The sequence below is a fragment of the Dioscorea cayenensis genome, chromosome 7 (genome assembly GCF_009730915.1).
Source record: "Dioscorea cayenensis subsp. rotundata cultivar TDr96_F1 chromosome 7, TDr96_F1_v2_PseudoChromosome.rev07_lg8_w22 25.fasta, whole genome shotgun sequence".
In the NCBI taxonomy this organism is placed as follows: domain Eukaryota; kingdom Viridiplantae; phylum Streptophyta; class Magnoliopsida; order Dioscoreales; family Dioscoreaceae; genus Dioscorea; species Dioscorea cayenensis.
This window is the reverse complement of record NC_052477.1, coordinates 13,063,001-13,069,790: the sequence shown is the minus strand read 5'-3', so window position 1 is coordinate 13,069,790 and position 6,790 is coordinate 13,063,001. Positions and strand designations below refer to the sequence as shown.

At 39.5% G+C, this 6,790-nt stretch overlaps 1 non-coding gene across 1 annotated transcript; it reads right to left on the bottom strand.

Annotated features, from left to right (window-relative positions):
* Positions 1–5,989: 5,989 nt before the first annotated feature.
* Positions 5,990–6,094, bottom strand: LOC120266040. The gene has a single exon (XR_005537883.1). It is a non-coding gene; the product is annotated as a small nucleolar RNA R71 (small nucleolar RNA).
* Positions 6,095–6,790: the final 696 nt, after the last annotated feature.

The following is a 6,790-nucleotide window of genomic DNA, read 5'->3' as shown; positions in this document are numbered from 1 at the left end:
TTTTGGTAGAACATTGATTTCTCTTATTCGATGTTTGAATTTTTAATTACTTGTAAAATGCTTCTTTCACATGCTTTTGTTGAACGTAAGGCCAAACACTTTCAATTTTCCTTCTTAGATGCTTTAATGTTTTATTTTTTCTTGAGGACAAGCAAAAGCTTAAGTGTGGGGGAGTTTGATAAGTGCTTGTGTATAAGTAATATAAAGTACTCTTTTCTTACATTTATCATTACTTTTCTTTGATTTTATCCCTTATTCATGTGTATTTGTGTTTAGTCGTGCATGTAGGGTTGTGGAGACAATTGTGGAAGAAAGGAACCAAAAGTAGATTATGGATGCATTTGTTGATGAAGTCTTGGATTGAACAAACATGAAGACACAAGTTGTGCTCAAATACATGTGGGTGTGTGCCAATCTCCATTGCGCTTAAGCAAATAAGCAAAGTGGAGAGGCACAAAGGCAGTCACACTCATGTGTTCCGACTTGTGTAATACTAGCAAAATCTTCATCAATGTGATTTCATTGAAGACACAACGCGATCTACCGCATAGATTTGTGCCCATTCATGTGACCTCGATAAAAAGAGTGGATTCGAGAGCATTTTAGTGAAGTATTGTAGCACTTTAATGCAGTAAATTACTGTAGCTGTTAATGTTCACAGATCGAACGAAACCAATTTCTGGAAATCCACACGGCCTTGTGGAAATTCCACACGCCCGTGTGGATGACCGATTCCAGCCCCTATAATTACCGTGACTTGAAATCTTTTCCCAATATTTTTCCCATTTTTTGCCCACCTTTGGAGGTGGTCATGGCTAGGGTTTGGAGAGACTTGGGCTAGGTTTTTGGAGCGGTTCTATAGCCTTCGACATCGAGTTCCTTTAGAAGGGAGTTATTGGGTGAGCTTTTGTCGCCATTGATTCGGTGATGTGTGACCTAGGCTTGACAAGGGAACCTTTGGAGAAGACAAGGCAGCTGCACAAGACCATTGATACAGACTACAAGGGGGGTTTTATCTATGGATTGCATGTTTTCATACACGCCAACTTTTACAACTACACTAGGCAATCACAACTAGGATAATCAACATACGTCAATTTTTACACAAGCATCTACATGAATAAATCACATCAAGTTATGCAAACACATGAAAAACATAAGAATGTATTAGAACTACATAGGTAAAAGAAAACAAGTATTCAAAGTATCAAGATTGACAAAGTTCAACATCCTGAGGTATCGTAAAATAGTTAGCCCCTCATGATTTGATTCAACTGAGAAGAAGGAAAGAAAGAACTAGGGGAAGAAATCATGATCTCCCTCTTAACAAATCTCCTCTCAATTGTGCTTTAAAAGCTTCGTGGATGAGCTATCTCCACTTCTCTTGAGCCTCAAACTCGACCTTGATCCCCTTAGACGGTGTGGTGAAGCTTGATCTTCATCTTTGGAAAAGAAGCATTCTACAAGTAAGGAAAACTTCCAACACCGAACAAGAGAAATCAATGCTCTAGCTAAAAACTTGCATCAAAAGGACAACAAACCCGAAATTGTGTAGTGTGTGTAAACTCACTCAAGTCAACCCAACATGTACTCCTCAATACTCTAATTGATAAGGACTTATTTATGTTCAAAAATAAAAGAGAAGGTAGCAGCTTCACACATCCTCTAGTCATGGTATTTATAGGGGCTGAAATCAGGCATCCACATGGCTGTATGGATTTCTAGAAATTGGTTTCCTGCGAGCTGTAAACAGTAACTGCTACAGTGATTTGTTACAGTACTTCATCAAAATGCTCCCGAATCCACTCTTTTCATCGAGGCCACATGAATGGGCACACATCCATGCGGTAGATCGGGTCGCATCTTCAATAAAACCACATCTTCCTCATATTGCACAAGTCAGAACACATGAGTGTGACTGTCTTTGTAGCCCTCCAATTTGTCTGTTCACTCGAGCAAAATGGAGGTTGGTACACACTCATATGTATTTGAGCACAACTTGTGTCTTTGCATTTGTTCACTCCAAGACTTCATCAACAAATGCATCCATGATCTACTTTTGGTTCCTTTCTTCCACAATTGTCTCCACAACCCTAAATGCACAAAAAAACACAAATACACATGCATGAGCGATAAAATTCGAGAAAAGTAATGCTAAGCGTAAGAAAAGAATACTTCGTATTACTAATACACAAACACTTATCAGAGTCAATACATGTTCCTCAAGGGGAATAGTCCGGGGCACTGCTCTATCTAAGTGATTCTTAGCAATTTTGAATTATAGTTAGCAATCCACTCCTTTACAACTTAATTTCTAGTTAGATAATGAGGATAGAGTTAATACTAGTGATCTTTAGTTATTGTGGATGTAATAACCCTACTCACACAAATACTATTACTTGATGACCCATAGACTTGCAGATTAGTGCATTACGATCACACACATCAAAAAGTTTGTGAGAAAAGAAGTTAAGAATCTAGTTACAACAAAAAAAATTGACAAAATCCAAGAACTCCAAGGATGCTCAGCAACTCATGTTTACAAGATCCACACAAAAAAGATAAAACAACAAGGTATGAGTGGAAATATGGCTATTCCCTTGAATTTTCGACAGAGATAATGAGTACTAGCCTTAATCTTGAAGTTAATCGGATCAACGCCTTCAATCTTGCTTGAATCCCGCACAATCTATTTATTGGATTCATTAATGAGTACAAGATCTTTTCAAAATTCTAAATAAATAACCTTTAAGATAACCAGTCATGTATTTATATGTGCTAGTTTAGGTCTAACAATAACTTCTACCAAGGAGATGGTCATCGTTGTACCCAATCCTAATTTGGAGTTTGGGTCTCATTAGACATTTGTGCACACATTAGAGGTAAAACTGTTATTTAGCCTTAGAGGTATTTTTGCATGTTCGGACATTGTCTTTGTAAGAAATCCAGCCAAAATCAAGGGCAATTTGGTCAATTGGACCCTTCTTTAATCTTTCTTTAGTAGGCGTGCAAAATGATAATTTTGCCATTTCTTTTTTCCAAAAAAAAAGCATCTCACCTGCACTCTACTTCTTTCCTTTCTTTCTTTATTTCTTCTGCTTCCTTAGCTACACATCCTCTTTTTTTCTTTATTTTTTTTTTTCAAATGGCTGATATGTTCGAATCAATTCCCAAAAACCAGCTCTCACTTTCTCTTAAGTATGGTAAGGGGTTTTACCATAGTTTCCCTTTTGTATGCTTGTTTAATTTCGTCATTTTCCTCTTTTGAAACTCTAGGGCTAGAATTCCATGGATCTCGATAAATCGTGAGTAATTTGGGCTCAAAACAGAGCCTTTGTTCTTGTTATTTTTTTTTCCTTGGAAATATTTTGAAAATGGTGGTGTAGATTCTAGTAAAAATTCATTGTTTTGGCCAGACTCACTATAGCAATTTCGGTGGCTATTGTAGCAATTTGGGGTTATTGTGGTACTAGATTTTACTCTCATTTCTTTTACCTCTTGGGTCTAAAATGAAGCTCTTTATGCTTGAACTTTATTCGTATTACTTTTACTTGAGTATGAGGCCTTTCGACACCAAAATCGAGTCATTTTTCCTATAGCTTACTGTTAGTATGTAGAGCGCATAAACTTAATGCATTCATGAATTTTAGCTTTCATTCTCATAATCATTAATAAGTGTCTAAATATACATATTTTAGTATATGTATTTGTTACCTCTAGCATATATTTTCATTGGAATTGATGCCCGTTTTGTGCTTAATCATATGTTATTTGCTTTGCAGGTCACGGGAACGCCATGGAAGACACGAAGATATGATTTGGCCGAAAAAGAGAAGAAAACCATGTCATGGTACTGTAGCAGGAGTACTGTAGCAACGACACTGTAATAGCAACACTGTAGCACCTGGAGAGTTTCGAGTCAGGAAGTGAATCATGGCATACGGCCTCAATGCCGCCCTGAATAGAGTCCAGGATGGGCCAATGAAGAGAACAAGTTTTGCTTGAAGGCATACTGGCTCAATGAGGTGGTCATTGAGCCAGTATAGATACTATTCCGAGTGCATTTGTGGAGTTTGCCTACCCCGAACAGTGTCAATGAGGAGCTCTATGAGGACCTCATGGAGCCAATATACCACCTGAATGAGGTCCTCATACAGAGGAGTATACCACCCGGGATTGAACTTATAGAGAGTGGTATACCACTCGGGATGGAGGCCATTTTGGGGCATGATGAGTGATATACAGGGGGACTTTTGGACGAAAAAGAGAGAGGGGATGAGAGACTTTTGAGGATCCTTGGCAGCTAGCACTTGGGAAGAAGAGGAGAAAGGAAGAGATTATTTTGAAGAGTGTTTTGGCTTGAGGTTTGGGAAGATCAAGGGCTAGATCTCAAGGGGAAAGCTTCATCATCAAAGGAGGAGGAGTATTCGGCTTTCCTTGGGCTTGAGGAAGCGTCATTCGGTCGGCATTTTTCCTTTTTCATCATCATTTGGACTAGGGAGTGTCATTTATGCATTTACTTCTTGTTTTTGTTGGGATTGATATGCTTGTTTGCATGATGGCACACTAGACCCCCAAGGCCACCGGATGTAGGTGAACCTTGGGGGGTTCATCATGTATTTTGGATGCTACATTTACATTTGGAGTGCATTGGTGTGATTTATGGTTTGATTTATTGTGTTTCATGCCTAGAACTATTATGTGGAGAAATCCTTAGTTCTTGTTTGAGTTGTATACGTAGATGTGGCCTACTCGCGTGTACTAGATCGTTAATGAACTAAAAGGGGTAATCTTCGACCAACATGCCGGGAAATTGGATGTAGGTAGCCCCTCCGAACCATGAGGCTAAACTTAGGTTAAGTGCATCCTTATCGCGTGATCTCCTTGTACTCATTGCAATCGTAGGAATATGATTAAGGAGAGATCCTTGTCATCATTTTTACAGGATTAGGGTTTAGCCGCCGAGAAATTGGGGTTGAACTAATTTTGAGGTCCATCGGTCTAAATCACCCTTGCCATTTATTTTTATGCATCCTTATATCATGATGACCCCTCTTGGGAATCCTCATCCCTAGGCCTATTCTTCGCATCATTGCTCTTGTGATTTTCTTGCTTGCCTTGGAATTACTATAACTATGTTTTATTTACATTCTTGCTCGTATTAGGGTAGTATACCATGCTTAAGTTGTAAGGTTAGAAAGTGAGTGATGGAGGAGTAATAGGAGCTCCTCAGCCACGTGGAATACGATCCTTGGGCTTTTGCACAAGGTATTACTTGGCAACCTCGTACACTTGTGGGTGACCAACCAAGTTTTTTGCGCCGTTGCCGGGGAACATTAAAGGAATTCTAGAAAACTTCTAGCTTATTGCTCTAACTATTTTTTTTTTTTTATTTGATTTCTTCTTTTCTTTTGTCTTACTTCTTTTTGAGCTTAACTCTCTCTATCTTTATTGACTTTGCAAGGTACTGTGCATGACATGAGCAAATCCATCAAATCTAGTTGCACAAGACAGTGAAATTGAGAGGACCTTGCGTCGAAGACTTAGAGAGGTGGGTGAAAGCACTAGTGAAAGAAACATCGAAATTAAGGACACAGAATCTGTAATCATGGCCGAAGAAAGATGTACTTTATCCGAATACGAAAGGTCGCAATTCACGGGTGAAGAATTTAGTGTGCAAGCGCCATCCATCGCAACAAATAATTTTGAGATCAAGGCAAGCACCATCGGCATGGTCCAAAATTCAGTCCAATTTAATGGTCTTGCAAATGAAGATGCCCATGATCATCTTTCCCGTTTCCTTCAAATTTGTTCTACCTTTAAGATAAACGGGGTGACTGATGATGCGATTCGGCTACGATTATTCCCTTTCAGTTTGAGAGATGGAGCATACCGATGGCTCACATCCTTATCGCCGGGGTCGATCAAAACATGGAAAGATATGGTGGAAAAATTTTTGGGAAGTTATTTTCCTCCTACCAAAGCGGCGAAGCTAAGGCAAGAAATTTCAGCCTTCAAACAAGGAGAATCAGAGACTATTTGAAGCTTATGAGAGATTCAAAGACCTTCTTCGATGATGCCCCCATCATGGCTTTGTTTCTTGGATGAGTGTTCAGATCATCTACAACGGGTTGAATTATGCAACTCGATAATTTATTGATGCCGCAATGGGTGGATCTCTCAGTAACAAGTACCCCGATGAGGTCGAGCAACTCCTTGAATCAATGGTAAGCAATGTGTCTCATTGGGCCTCAAGAGGTGCACCACAAAAAGGGACCGGAATTTATGAAGTCAATGCTAATGATGTTCTTGACGCAAAGGTTGATGTGTTATCTCGAAAGCTAGACATGCTCATGGGTTGTAGCTCGAAGTCGGAATCGGTGATGAGTTGTACCACTTGTGGTGGAGGACATGGAGTCGCCCAATGCCCTTTTGCTAGTTCCTCCGTCGCCCCAATTGAGAATGTTGATTATATTGGGGGATAAAGGCCACAAGGGAATCCTTACAGCTCGACTTATAATCCGGGGTGGAAATACCACCCAAACTTTTCATGGAATCAGGGGTAACAACAGAAAGCTGCACCACCTCCACAAGGTTCCCAAATGCAACAACCAATCTTGTAGAAGAGGTTCACTACTGAAGATGTACTTGCCAAGTTCATGATTAACACTGAATCAAGATTCAACAGCATAACTAGCAGTATGGATACTCAGTTCAGTAAGATGAACGCTCAGCTTGCTCAATATGCCAGACAGTTCACTGAAATTGGCTCCATTTTGCGTAACCTACA